The sequence below is a fragment of the Hypomesus nipponensis genome, chromosome 27 (assembly GCF_054491055.1).
Source record: "Hypomesus nipponensis isolate SF chromosome 27, ASM5449105v1, whole genome shotgun sequence".
Taxonomy (NCBI): Eukaryota; Metazoa; Chordata; class Actinopteri; order Osmeriformes; family Osmeridae; genus Hypomesus; species Hypomesus nipponensis.
Window position 1 is genome coordinate 12,734,032 of NC_140387.1, and position 15,662 is coordinate 12,749,693.

Consider the following 15,662-nt stretch of genomic DNA (forward strand, 5'->3'; position numbering starts at 1 on the left):
AACCAATGGTGTTAAGATGGGGCGTCATCATTGACTTTTAGTTATGTTTCAGATCAGTAGCAGCTTGAGTGCGGCCAGACGGGAAACGTAACAGATACTAATTTATTTTGTCGATTGACTAAACCAACGGTAGTAGAGAGATGGAAAATGAACTGCACAATGCTGCTGTGATGTAGGCTACAACAGCAGGACTTGAGTTTGGGACCAAATTTCTCATGGTCCTCGAAACACAATTACTACGCAAAAAATGATTGACTTGGGATATGTTATTTCAATAGGGTTGCTAGTGATGTGTTGTTCGTTAACGATTCGTTAATTTCTAACGAATCATTAGTATGACTCGGGAGTAACGAGTAATCTCAGAGAGCGATTCGTTCATTTTCTCGTGGCCGAGAAAAAAAAAGTTAAAATAACACCTATAATTATCACTTGTGAACGAATATCATTCACTTCTTATTAAACCTCGTCACGCAAAAGTGAATGAAGTAAACAAATACTCTGTTTCCTCTTCTGAGCCTATGCAAGTCACGTGAAAAATTATCCAATGACTCGTACCCGAAGACCCAGTCAAAATTAACTGATCATTTCTGTTTCCTCTTGCTAGGCAGTACTGAGCCTATATGCAGGTCACATGCAAATGATCCAAAGACTCATACCCGGCAGATATTTAAGGTCTGGAGACCTTAATGTTCTTCTTATTGAGCCACTACTTTGTTGCCTTGGCTGTGTGTTTTGGGGTCATTGTCATGCTGGAATACCCATCCATGACCCATTTTCAATGCCCTGGCTGAGGGAAGGAGGTTCTCACCCAGGGGCGATTTTAGGATCAGACCTTTAGGGGTGCTCAGCCCCCAATGACAATGTGACATGAATACAGCGGTTTGCAAAAGTGCTAAACCCCCTTGCTAATATAAATCCCTAATTTCACTGAATAACAATTAATACATGTATGTATTATAATGCAAAAATATTGAATGAATGAATGAATAAACTAAGGATGTCCCTTTCTTTATGAACTGCCAGCATCAAATTATAATAAATAATAATAATTTAATTTTTTAAATTATTATTATTTTTAGGGGTGCTAAGATTACATTTATGTGTGCTTGAACACCCCTAAAAAGGATCTAAAATCGCCACTGTTCTCACCTGAGATTTGATGGTACATGGCCCCGTCCATCGTCCCTTTGATGTGGTGAACTTGTCCTGTCCCCTTAGCAGAAATACACCCCGAAAGAATAATGTTTCGGTAATGGTGTTTTTAGGGTCATAGGAAGCATTCCTCCTCCTCCAAACACGGTGAGTTGAGTTGATGCCAAAGAGCTAGATTTTGGTCTCATCTGACCACAACACTTTCACCCAGTTGTCCTCTGAATCATTCAGATGGCAAACTTCAGACGGGCCTGTGCATGTGGTTTCTTGAGTAGGGGGACCTTGCGGGCGCTGCAGGATTTCAGGTCTTCACAGCGTAGTGTTTTACCAATTTTCTTTTACCAGTTTTCTTGGTGACCATGGTCCCAGCGGCCTTGAGATCATTGACAAGATCCTCCTGTGTAGTTCTGGGCTGATTCCTCACCATTCTCATGATCGTTTTAACTCCACGAGGTGAGATCTTGCATGGAGTCCCAGACCAAGGGAGATTGACAATTCTTTTGTTTTTCTTCCATTTGCGAATAATCGTACCAATTGTTGTCACCTTCTCACCAAGCTGCTTGGCGATGGTGTTGTAGCCCATTCCAGCCTTGTGTAGGTCTCCAATCTTGTCAAATACATCCTTGGACAGCTCGTTGGTCTTGGCCATGGTGGGAGTTTGGAATCTGATTGATTCCAAGAGTGTGCTCCTAATCTCATTTTGTTACCTGTATAAAAGACACCTGGGAGTCAGAAATCTTTCTGATTGAGAGGGTTGTCAAATACTTATTTAACTCATTAAAATGCAAATCAATTCATAACAATTTTGACATGCGTTTCTCTGGACTTTGTTGTTATTATTTCTCTCACTGTTCAAATGAACCTACCATTAAAATGATACTGATCATTTCTTTGTCAGTGGGCAAATAAACAAAATCAGCAGGGGATCAAATAAAGTTTTTACCTCACTGTATTTCTTTTGATTGGGGAATCACTGTGATGAAAGAGTTTAGTGAATATAGTTTTTCAGGAGTTTTCCGATTAGAAAGAGCACAATAAATTTAGCAGCTGTCTGTTTATAGTCCAGCGGAGTGTAGTGCAGCAATTTACATTGTTCGGATCTGCATTTCATCACTTTTATAACCAATCCCCATCTTTCATGTGCCACCACGGGCATCATGGGAATTCATCCTAGCCCCTTCACTCTGGTCCCAATGTAACAGACGTGGCCACACTCCGTCAGAGGTATACGGGCCGTTGTTCGCCACTCGCTGGGCTCGAACACACCACCTATGACCTGCCAAACGCGACCATTACCAGCTTCGCCAACGAAAAGCTAGCTCTTCATTGACATGGGTGGCCTGCTATATACTTGAGGAGTGAGTTTCACCTCAGTCATATTAATCAATGTTTATTTGGAATCAATGTCTATTCAAATGGCTGCTAGGTTTTTCGGCATTCGGGCTGTCTACTCTTTTACCCTGGTCCCTAAATATGACACAGAGCCTGAACGGAGGTACGAATATGAATGTCTGTTGAACTGATTTCACCTCAGTCTCAGTCAGTGCAGTGGGGAGGGTGGGTTGGAGTCGTCTAGTGCTGCATTCAGGCGCGGATTATTGCACAGGCTTGCCTAGGCTGCAACCTAGGGGCCCCACGTATGCAGGGGCCCCCGGATTGTTTTTTAATTGTGAGAATGCTGTTAAGCATTGTTTTCCTGTTTCTCTTTATTGTTGGAATGCTGCTTCAGCATTCCAAGTATTGTTCTTTAAATCTTTATTAAACTTCTTCATATTCTTATTCTATTTCTTCCGTGACACCTTTTAGCACCTTCAAATTTTCAGCTATTAAAACCGTTCAGCTATCAAAAGTTCAGGCCATGGGTGCTATGAATTTTCAGCTTTGTACCTCTTATGTTTGAATTAATATAAGTCAATATTCATAATATTTTTAACATGGGTTTCCAATGGAGTTTTCTTTCAAATCCTCTTAAAAAGTTTAATCCATCTTAAAACTTCTTCAACTTCCAAATCCTTCTTCTATTCAATCTTTCAGCTAGAGCCAGCATTTAAACTTTAAAATGTTGACAAAACCCTTAACTTTTTTAAATAATTCAGCTTTTTGATATCTGTTCAACTTTTTTCAGTATCACTGATTATGTTCCAGGACTTTTTCAAACCGTTTCTGAGATTTACATGGGTGTGTACATGAAAGCCGAGAGTGCAGACTGAAACGCTTAGAGCGGAGGGGAGCTTCGGATGTCGTTGAAAAAATATTTCTAGTTTGCCAGCATTGCCACAATTTTCACTCTTCATGCTTCGTTTTTGGATCAATAGATAGCTAATTTTGTGCTGGTCGTAGACAGTTGTCTATGGAATCCAACAGACTTACACATTTGCAGGGCTCTCAAGTTTTGAAGACAGGCAAGAGTGACATTCTCCCCCCCTAAAATAATGACATTATTTTAAAAGTGACCTCTAACATCGACTATGCAAAACACTTAAATGTATTTAGTGATAATACAATTATTAAGCCTATTTGGAAAGAGATGTTTATAATGTGACAATATGTCACATCATTGTGTCATCGTGTGATAACAAAAATATGATTAGGCCTATTGTATGTAACAGACGTGATATTGCAAGTGTCAAGTGTACTGTAATGTTTTAGTGTAAATGCCATGTGTATTATGTGCTGGACTTATCTGTTGAATGTGTCTGTATTGGGGGCATTGCTATGGCCTACAAAGGCTGCTGCAAAGCTAATTGCCAATTACCCTACAATTGGCTTGATGGGAAGGGAGTGGTGTGGTATGTGGGGATAGGTCCGTTCCCTGTATAAGAGAGGACATTGGATGAACGTGGGGCAGAGATCGACACGACGGACGGGAGCGCAAGCAATTCGAAATCTCTGGCAACAACGGAGTGAGAAGGGACCCTGGGGAGGCTCCGGACGCGGTGCCTGGTCTGAGGTCGAGGCTGACGGTCAATCTGCTCTACGTTAGCCTTGCGAAGGGAAGTCCGTTACTCCACCTCACTGTGCTTCTGTTTCACTATCTCGGTCTGGTTCAGGGGTGTGAGTTTGCCTAAGCAGTCCTGTCCTGCACTTTCAATCTCTGCAGCTTGAGGGGAGTCCTCCAGGTGGAGCAGCGCGTCACCAGCACCATTACAGAGGCTTTCGGAACAGACAGCGGTGCGCAGATCAGGGACAGCGCTGGAGCAGGCGAAGGGGTGTGTCGGCCGTACTGGACGGGGACTGCACGCTTCACCGACTGTATTCAGCGCAAGGCTACTGCATAGACTGCCTGTTTAATTGTTTTTAATACTGGTCGGTAGGGACCGACCGACCGAACAGTACCAATTTATATTTGTCAGTACTGCAGGCTGTTGGAGAGGACGAGGGACTGTTAGGCGTGGGAGCAGGGCCCACCATGGCCGGCTATTGCCCAGCCTAACACTAGTCCCCTCTTGGTAGTGACTTTGCGGTGATTTTGTGGTGACTTTGCTGTGCTCTGCTGTGGCTTTGTTGTGGGTCCTTAAGTACCTTGCTGTGGGGTGATATTGTTCTGTGGGGGGGCTCGCCGGTCATAGCATAGTTGGCCAGTAAGGGGGGGGTCTATGTCCAGCACCTAGTGGGGTCCCAGATACAACTGTTCTGTGCCACAGTCCTGCCTTTTTGTAAAAATAAACTTGTATAAACATACTCTGTTTCTGGGTATTGTCTGTGACCTGGGAGGATCTGTGCTTGAGCGTGCTGCTAGGCGCGACACAAGCTCTGTCTGAGGTATCGGGCGTATGTCGTCCCGCATTGGGTACAAACCTGCCACCTCTGACATCCGAACCGCCACCACTACCAACTACGCCAACGAAAAGCTAGCAATATGTTGACGCGGGTAGCTTTTTACGTACCTGAGGAGTGGGTTTCACCGATACACACCGGCTACATCTATGAACTACTTGTTCCGAGCAGGTGTTGTCAGTGAACAGGCTGTAAAACTGTTGGTTAAGTTACAGACACTCATGATTTTTTTTTTTATTATCTGGGAAACGTTTTCTAACAGCAGTCAAGTTGTCATTGTTTGTGTCAAACAAGTTGTGAATATTTGTTGTAACATAAAAACAGGAGACCATGACTGCTCAGTGATGCTCGAGCTCCAGTTGTTTGCTCTGTAGTTGAACGAAACTTTCGGAAGACGCTGTAGTAGAATCACGTGAGAAATTACAGGATATGCTTTTTTTCCATTGGTTGTTGCATTAAATTTTAACCAGATACAATGGTGCTATTTTCCAATTGGCTATTGTGTGTAGACCCTTTCTTTTTTTTGATTGGCTGATAAGTGGCAAGCTCGACTAAGAACTCCAGGGGAGACGCGCTTGACTCCTGCCTGTTCCATAGTTAGAGTGGCGGGGCCAGAGGAATTTTGGTGGGCTGCTGCGCAATATTAAATATATTATAAATATTTTTTTTCTGCTGAGAAATACAACCTGTGGTGCGAGGGTGTGACAAAAGACCGAAATGAGTGACTGTCACGCTCAATGCGTGACACTTGAGAGCCTTGCATTTGTTCAGAGCCCCACAAAAGCGAGACAAAGTCCAACTCTCGCCCCATAGAGTCCAATGCAAATCTGGTGACAAAATGGTCAGAGAAACCAAAAATAACACGATTTAGAAACTGCCGGTAGTGTCGTATTTCTTACCGCACAGACATATAAAGGACATCTCTGGTTTTGGCAAAGTCTTGGGTCTTAGAATATATATATATTTTTATATTATTTTTTGGATTGGACGTATAGTTAGGTGCGTTTAGGTAACTTGTTTGAGGTGTAGATTCTAGCTACATTTCTGTTATTCTCTGCCGTCAGCGCGTTAGCATTCATAGCTGCACAATCACCGTGGCAACCGCACAAACAAGGACCACTCAGTTTCTTACACAGGTGATTGGTATAAGCTGATTATTGGAGACACAAGACAAGCTATAGACCAATTATCACCCTACGTCACAAACTGTCAAGCAAGCTCAACTGCGCATGTCGGTTGCAAAAGACAAACTTCTCCCGGGTCTATTACACTTGGAGTGTTGATCAGGTCATCATATTTCTCTGGCCACTGGATTGCAGGGCTTGACATTAACTTTTTGAGGCAAGGACAAGTGTCACGCATTGTGTCACGCATTGAGCGTGACAGTTGTCCTTTGGACAAGTACATTTACGTTTCATTTGTCAATGCAGAAAAGTCACTTGACCCCAATACCTTTAAATAGCCTGACCTAGTGATCGGGCAAAACTAGCCTGGCTAACGGAGGTCGCTTTCTCAGGCAAATGACGAATGAAACAGGCTCGGTTAAAGAAATCCGAGATGCTGGCTATCTTCAGCAGGCAGTCCTCCCTGACGTTTTTGGGGTAGAATGGAGTAAACGGGCAAAACTAGGCTGGCTCGGGCAAAACTAGCCTGGCTAACGGAGGTCGCTTTCTCAGGCAAATGATGAATGAAACAGGTGTGGTTAAAGAAATCCGAAATGCTGGCTAGCAGGCTCGTATCTACAATAAGCAGTCCTCCCAGACGTTTCTGGTGTAGAATCAGGGGCGGTCTTTCCTACAGGCGGTATAGCCGGTATAGGCGGTCACCTAGGGCGCCACTCAGCAAAAAAATGCACCCAGCAAAAACAACAAAAAAAAGATTTTTTATTGGGCAGCCCCCTTCTATATCTCCAATCAATATTTTGACATTCAAACAATAAATCTAACATTAGGGTAAAATGAGCCACGTATACGTACCCCTTAAAAAAGGAAGGGGTATGTACCTCCTTGGTGTTATCAGAATATGCTAGCACAGTCAGGCGTTTGGTTAAAGTGTGTGTGTTCAAGAACTTTGAAGAACAAAAAATTAAGAGGCAAAAGCTATCCGGGGCGAAATTTAAGAAGAAAAGAAAGGAAGAATAAGAGAAATGTGCAAAGGCGAAAGGTAAATCCTTAAATTCTGGTCTTAGCCTATAATAAATTCCAGATAAGAAAGATATTTGTAGTGTTGTTGCATTAGGCATTAAGGAAAACAAACACAGCAATTTGTCAAAAAGTTAGGAATACAGGTAAAAATCCAAGTGTTTGTATTGTCAACTTTAGCGAATGGATTGTATGTAATCTTGCTAGCTAGTTAGCTAACGATAGCTAGCCAGTGACTTCTGACGTTCCTTGTTATTACCATTCAGTCGAAACATCAGTTCAAGTTCAGCTGTACCGCAATTTGCATCATTTTCGATGTGTCATGAAATTTTGGTGAATTCCGTTTTGTCTAATTTTGTTCAGGTAGATTGATTGCTTAAAATGAGTGAATATGTGCGTGACCTAGACCTTCTAAGATTGTTGTTTGCCAGCCATCAACAGAACAGAATACTAAAAAAACATTATTTGCAGGCGATGAGGGAGTGAATGTGACCGTGCACCGCGTGTGCACCGGGGGGCGTGGCCGGTGCGTAGTTCAGCACAGACTTGACATTTAATCAGGGATTGTGTTTTTTATTTAATGTTTGTTCATCGTAGTGATTGTTGCTATGTTTATTTGAAAGAAATGCAGTCTTGCAGGGCAAAATAGCATTTGTAAGTTGCAATTCCGTTTTTGTGCAAAGTCGTTTTAAACTTTTTTTGTGTGTGTGTGTGGGGGGGCGCCACGAGTGAAGCTCGTCAGAAGTTTTTCAAACCGTTTCTGAGATTTACATGGGTGTGTACGTGAAAGCCTAGAGTGCTGACTGAAACGCTTAAAGGCCGATATATGCTTCTGCGTTTTTCAAAAAACTGAGACGTGGGAACGCCCTCGTCTCCGTGGAACGCCCTCTACGAGCTCTCCGTCAGCCCTCGGAAAGCCTCGGAGAGCTTGACGTGCACCTCCTGAATTTTCTAACTATCCGTCGTAAAAAAAGACCACCTTGGCTGTGATTGGTCAGTATTAAGAACTGCTTGCGTCGGGGGCGGGGTTACCGTGATAAACAGGATGAACAGAATCCTTTGACCGCCATTGCTGTAAGTTTTTACAATTCATATTTCAGCTAAACAGTACATGTTAATCAGCATCTGAATTAAAATGTGACGAGAAATGGGCAGTGTAGTTGCTGAAAATGTGCTTATTTTATTGATGAAACGGCTTATTTGTAAATTTGCTCCGACTTTTCGATAACCTAGCTAGCATCCCATGCCGTGCTATCTACTGTTTTGGCGGTGAATTGCTTTCAGCACGCAGAGCCGTCGGAGTAGTATAAATTCAACCAATCCGTCCGACTCCGTGCGTGCTTCTGTCCGTAACGGAGTCGGAGAAGTAGTTTTATAGTGGAGCGCGTCCACTGCTGCGTTCTGTGGCTCAGGAGTTAAGGAATGTCTCGGCTTGAGGACTTTTTTGAGGCTCCGTCTGAGTTGTTTTTAGAGGATTGCACTAAAGACCAGCTATTAAAAATTGCGGACTATTATGAGATAGTCATCAGTGACAAGAGGCTGAAAGATACGGTGAAATCGATATTGAAGGCGAATTTGCAGGAGCGGAAAGTGTTGCCGGGTAAACCGGGAGGCGTTGGGGTGGACGTTCCTGGTGGTTCTTTTGATCAACAGAAGGAGTTGCTATTGTTGGAGATGGCGCACGACAAAATTAAGTGCGAGGCTGAGCAGGCTAGGATCAGTTTGGAGCGGGACAAGTTGAGTTTGTTCCGCGATGGTAGGCTGAGCATGGAAGCTGTCCAAGCGTGTGTGGAGAGAGGGTTTCCGCACATGGCCGGGTGCCGCATTTTGATCTGGTGGGGAACTTGAGGCTTGTTCCACAGTTTAATGAGAAGGACCCTGAGGTATTTTTTTCGCTGTTTGAACGAGTGGCGGACGCTAGGGGTTGGCCTGGTGCGGATCGCACGGTTATGTTACAGTGCGTTCTGACCGGGAAGGCGCAGGAGGCATATTCAGCGTTGTCGGTAATGGATAGTCTGAGTTATGAATCGGTGAAGGATACGGTGCTAAAGGTCTATGAGATGGTGCTGGAGGCCTATCGTCTGCGGTTCAGGGAGGGTAGGAAAGAGGATCAGCAGTCCTACCTGGAGTTTGCACGAGAGCTAGTGATTGCTTTTAATTGTTGGCGTACAGCTTCTGGTGCAGGGGATTTTGCGGAGTTGTGCGATCTGATTCTGCTGGAGCAGTTTAAAGACTCAGTTCCCTCGCGTATTGCCACATACATAGCCAAGCAACAGGTTAAAACAGTGGGGCATGCAGCCGCTTTAGCAGACCAGTACGTTGTGACACACCGCCGTGATTGGGTGGACGACCGTAGTGGGCCTAGGGAGGGCCCTGTCGGGCGTGGGTTTTTTCCTGATCGTTCGGGCAGGCCTGAAGGGAATCTGGCGGAGTGGCGGGACCCAGAGAGGGTATGTTACTTCTGTCGTAGAAAGGGGCATTTGAAGGTGGATTGTTATGCTCTGAAAAACCGGGACCAACATCTGAATGTAAAGCCTGCTGCATTGGCTGTGCCAGTGGGTGGTCGAGTTCTTTGTGATGAGGCTTATTTGCCTTTCATATCAGATGGGTTTGTTTCCTTGGAAAAGGGCGGGGAGAGGGTGCCTGTTAAAATGTTAAGGGATACAGGGGCATTAGGCTCGTTTGTCCTCGCGTCGGTGCTCCCTTTTTCGGGGGAGTCTGATACTGGCAATGCGACCTTAGTTCGGGGTATGGGATTGTCCGTTTTGTCTGCTCCGGTGCACAGACTGCATCTGTTTTCGGAGTTGGTGATGGGAGAGGTGTGCATCGCGGTGCGCCCGGCATTGCCAGTGGAAGGAGTCCAGATCATCCTTGGGAATGGTTTAGCTGGGGGGCACGTCTGGCCCGTTGTCCCTCCACATCCAGTTGTTGGTCCAGTTCCTGTAGTTAATAGTGTACCCGATGAGAGTGAGCGGGACTTCCCAGAGGTGTTTGCGGCCTGTGCAGTGACATGGGCTGGGGCTTGGATTGCCAGAGAACCTGATGGGGTGAATGTGATGGAAGAACCGCTTGTACACTTGTCTGATTTTCCCTTGTCACTCTCATGGGCAGAGTTGGTAGCGGAGCAGCAGTCAGATCCCTCCATCAAGGGGCTCTTGGAGACTGTGATCCCTGTTGCGGAGGTGAAGGATCAGGCACATGGCTATCGCCTGGATAACGGTCTGTTGGTGAGAAGGTGGGTGCCTTGTGGTGGGTTTGGAGTGGGGGTCCAAATTTTAGCCCCAGCTAAATTTCAATTCAGCCCTGGCGATCAGGTGATGAGTCTGTTGCCAATGGTTGGGTCCCCCTTCCAGGCTAAGTTCACAGGTCCTCACACAGTGGTGAAGCAGACCTCAGAGGTTAACTATATAATCTCCACCCCAGAACGGAGGAAGAAGTAGCAGCTTTGCCATGTCAACCTGTTGAAGCCATACTACTCTCGTGTGGGGGGGCCACCAAACGCTTGCCAACTTGGATACCCTGTTAGGTCATTTGCAACAGCCGAAACGGGTGGAGTTGGCTGAGTTAATTTGCAGGTTCCCGAGCCTATTCGGGGATACCCCCTCACAAACACACCTTGTGGAGCATGACATAGGGGTGGGGGAGGCAAAACCCATTAGATAGCGCTTCTACCGGGTGTCTGAGGATAAGCGCCGACACTTAGATGCTGAGATCAAGTATATGCTGGAAAATGGCGTTGCAGAACCGTCCTTCTCTAGCTGGGCATCCCCATGTTTACTGGTTCCTTAGTCGGATAACACTCCTAGGTTTTGCTCGGACTCCAGTAAAGTTAACAGTGTCACCAAACCGGATGCATTTCCGCTGCCACGGATGGATGATTGCATTGACCAGGTTGGGTCGGCAAAATTTGTAAGCAAGTTTGATCTGCTTAAAGGTTATTGGCAGATACCACTGATTAGGAGAGCGCAGGAGATTCCTGCCTTTATCACCCCATCTGGCCTGTACTCCTATAAAGTGATGCCTTCTGGTTTGCGGAATGCGCCAGCCACGTTCCAACGGCTGATGAATAGGGTGGTGGGTGATTTGGCAGGGTGTGGAGTGTACTTAGATGATGTAGTGGTGGTTTACAGTGACAGTTGGGAGAGGCATGTACAACGCATTCGAGCCCTATTCGAACGGCTGGCTTTGGCGAGACTGACGGTGAACCTGGCAAAGTGCGAGTTCGCCCGTGCTACCGTGACGTACCTGGGCCATGTTGTTGGCCAGGGCCATGTGCGGCCGGTGCAGGCCAAGGTGCTGGTGGTGGAACAGTTTCCAGTGCCAACCACAAAAAAGGAGCTGATGCGGTTTCTGGGGATGGTAGGATACTACCGTAGCTTCTGCAGGAATTTTTCCTCTGTTGCCTCTTCCCTCACTGATTTGTTGAGGGGAAAGGTCGATTACGTGTGGTCACAGGCCTTCCAGAATGTGAAGGCTCTGTTGTGTAGCGCCCCAGTGCTGGCCGCTCCCTGTGTGGGGAAGCCGTTCAAGTTACAGGTGGACGCCAGTCACGTGGGAACAGGGGCCGTACTGATGCAGTCTGACGATGAGGGGCTTGATAGGCCTGTGAGCTTTTTCTCTAAGAAATTTAATAAACATCAGCTTAACTACTCTGTGATCGAAAAGGAGTTGTTGGCTTTGGTTTGGGCTTTGGGTCACTTTGTTGTGTATGTGGTGGTCTTCACTGACCACAATCCCCTGACATTTCTGAACTCCCTGAAATGTCCTAACCAGCGGTTGATTAGGTGGTCGTTGATGCTGCAGTCCTACTGTTTGGACATACGCCACATCAAGGGGTCTGACAATGTGGTGGCGGATGCATTGTCCCGTGCTCCTGTGATGTGATGACCTGTGGTGTATTGACTTGTCCTTTTCTGTGTGCAGGATACTGGCAGGATCCTGGTGGAGGGGGAGTGCAGGTGGTATGTTGGTTTGAAGGGGGGTTATTGCTGGTCGGGGTTCCTGTTAGGTCCCCGTTCTTATGGGGGGGAGGGGGGTGACGACCCCGCCTCTACTGGTGGCTGGGTGAGCTACTGGTCTTTGTACTACGGATGTCCCGCAGGTGTGGCCAGCTCATTGGTGATTGGGAACACCTGGGTCCGCTACCATAAGAGCACCGCCCACGGATTCCATGGAAGATCCAGGGAGAGAAAGAGGTCACGTGCCTGTGAGCCGGGCATGACAGAAGTATAAATCGGCCTTTAGAGTACATTTTTGCTCTTCTTTTATTTCTTCCGTGACACCTTTCAGCGCCTTATATTTACACAAGCACCAGAATGATGACCTGGAAGCCGCTCTGGCAGACTGGAGGGCAGTGGTGACTGACAGGAGGGCAGCCTCTGTGGAGTGGCCAGTCTTGAAGTCCGATTGGTTGGGGTCAAGCAGGTTGTTCTGAGAGAGAAAGTTTGACAGTTGGTTAGATACAGCACATTCAATTGTTTTTGATTAGAAGGGCAACAATGATACCGGTCTGTCATTCTGGAGGACCGCAGGGCTAAGGGAGGGTTTTTTGAGTAGAGGGGTAACTCTGGCCTTCAAATCTTCAGCTATTAAAACCGTTCAGCTATCAAAACATTCAGCAGTTTCAGGCTATGACTGCTATATCTTTTCAGCTTTGTACCTCTTGTGCGTGAATTAATATAAATCAATATTCATAATACTTTTTACATGGTTTTCCAATGGAGTTTTCTTTCAAATCCTCTCAAACTTCTTAAAACTTCTTCAACTTCCAAATCCTCCTTCTTCCTTAATCTTTCAGCTAGAGCCACCATTTAAACGTTAAAATGTTGACAAAACCCTAAACTATTTTCAAATAATTCAGCTTTTGATATTTATTCAACTTTTTTCAATATCACTGATTGTGTTTCATGAGTTTTTCAAACCGTTTCTGAGATTTACATGGGTGTGTACGTGAAAGCCTAGAGTGCACTGAAACGCTTAAGGCCAATTTATACTAATGCGTTTTTACGGACAAGCACACAGGGAACACCCTCTTAGTTAAGGAACTCCCTCTCCGAACCCCTCAGAGAGCTCTACGTGCACCTCCTGATTTTCCTGACTATCCGTCCATCAGTCCGTAATTTTACGGATACCCCTTGGCTGTGATTGGTCAGTATAACAGTGCTGTCCACAGCAGCGACGCGATGCGAGTGGCAACATGTTTCCATTCATTTTCTATGGAGCCAGGCGAATCGCTTGCGTGGTGCATTGTGGGTAGCGACGCGACGCGACAGAGTTGAGATTTTCTCAACTTTATGCAAATGAGGAGCGATTTTCGCTAGCAATGGCCAATCGGAGTGTTTTCTTGTTTCTCGTAACATAGCAACCATGGCAAACATTTCTAGCTTTTTGGTTTCAAGGTGGAGGATAAACTAATCGTTTGTGTGGCTGCTTACCCAGTTCTGTACGATACATAGCTGTATTTGTACAGAGATGTTAATACAAAAAAACAATTCATGGCGCAAGGTTTGCCGAAGTTGGTGCTTGTACTTTCAAATTCAGTTCAGTCAAATTACGTAACTTCGTTCTATGATAACTAGCTAGCTACTCCGGCCGGAACTCCCTAAGGTATCGACAGATAAGCAGAGACTGAGGAATATAGTAAAACGTTTTTTACACATGTCAATGTGTATGTCTATTAAACAGTTTTGTATTTTGTATACAAGTTGCATTTTGATCGATGTTGCAACTACGTAAACCCAAGTCTGCACACTTGGCTATGACAACTACAACAGTGACTTTAGAGAACTACATTCTACATTCATCTGCTTGAAACGCCCCCGAGCGTGGTGAACTGTGGGAAGGCGAGCAATGGCAAGTGATTTGTGTCGCTGCAGTGGACACGCACTGTAAGAACCACTTGCGTCAGGGGCAGGGGCGGGATTGCCGTGATAGCAGGACGAACAGAATCCTTTGACCGCCATTGCTTGTTAAGTTTTTACAATTCATATTTCAGGTAAACAGTACATGTAAATCAGCATTTGAATTAAAATGTGACGAGAAATGGCAGTGTAGTTGCTGTAAATGTGCGTATTTTATTGATGAAACGGCTAATTTGTAAATTTGCTCCGACTTCTCGGTAACCTAGGTAAATAAACACTCGACAACGTCTAAACAAAAACCGTTGCGCCATCTACTCTCTACTCTTCTTTGGCTCTCGACAAAGGCGTCGCATTTTCTCCCTCTCCTCCCCTGACCTTCCCTGCTTGGCTTCTATCGTATTGTCTAGTCCCATGTCTTGTGTCTTATACTGAGAGACTCTCTCCGCACCGCTCTCCGAACTAAAAATCATGGATTTGATCAGCTGGTCTGTTAATGCAATTGACACCATCTTGGGTTCGGGGGAACCTGACTGTCCTGATGGGACATTCGCAGCTGGCTACTCGATGGATGCGTCAGGTGTCCAGCGGTGCTTTCCGTGGAGGACATTGAAGACATCTACCTATTTGGATCCACGATTACAGGCTTTTGCTGATTGGATTAGGCGCTGCCCTGGAATATCGCAAAATTAAGGAAACGGCTACAGCTGTAAAAAAAAAACAGAAGGCTGGCCGACATGATTGGACCGACGGAGACCGGTGGAAAAAGGAGTAGACGTGCAAATTGGAATGTGGCTACTGGACCAAACAACCCCAATCTTATCTGCTTTCGGCACCCTAACCAGCACAGGCCTTGGCCAAGGCCGTTGCTGGAATAACAACTCCCCTGAAGAGCCCTGCAGTGAGACTTCTCTTGCATTCCCTACCCCCTTCCAACAGACACCTTAGGATTGTTGTCTCTGTCTGGGACCTGATTAAGGCTGACTCCATGGCAATACAATCTGCAAACTGAGAACTGTCTAATTGTGGCCTAGGCGATGGTGACAACCCAGGCCTACTCATACACTAACCTGTGGATTGCGTCTCAGTTTTGGGTAATGACCAAGGATGTCTCCATGGCAATACTATCTGCGAACTGAGAATCTGACTGATTGTGGCCTTGGCGAAGACGCCAACCCAAGCACACTCATACACACCCCTTCCCCCATCCAACGCCTTCGCCTGCTTGTTCCCCCGGTGTGGCAGGCGGGTCTGTGACCAGCGCCTAGTATGGCTGCAGGTCCAGATGCTGTTTGTCCATACCCCTCCCCCCCTCCCCGTTGCAAGTCATGTGGTTCTGTAATGTTGTACAATGTATGTGCTGAGGTGTTTTTTGCCTGTTCCCCCACTGTACTCCTCTAGGAGCATAGTCTGGGGGTTGCCTGTTTTTCTCCTCTCTCTCCTCATGTTATGCTGAAAATCTATTCCCGTCCTGTCTACCCCCTTGTCATGTTTGTGTATTAGAAACTGCAAGTGGCAGCTCGGATCTAAGACGGATTCGAGAGACCGCAGATAGAGTGCGGCTAGTTAGATCAACACTTGTATTTTTTTTTTGTTGATTTTATGTAAAGCACTTTGAGCTTCAATTCTTGTATGAAAAGTAGTGCTGTAAAACGATTAAAATATTTAATCGCATTAATGTCATAGTTAACTCGCAATTAATCACAATTAATCGCACATTTTTATTTATTCTAAG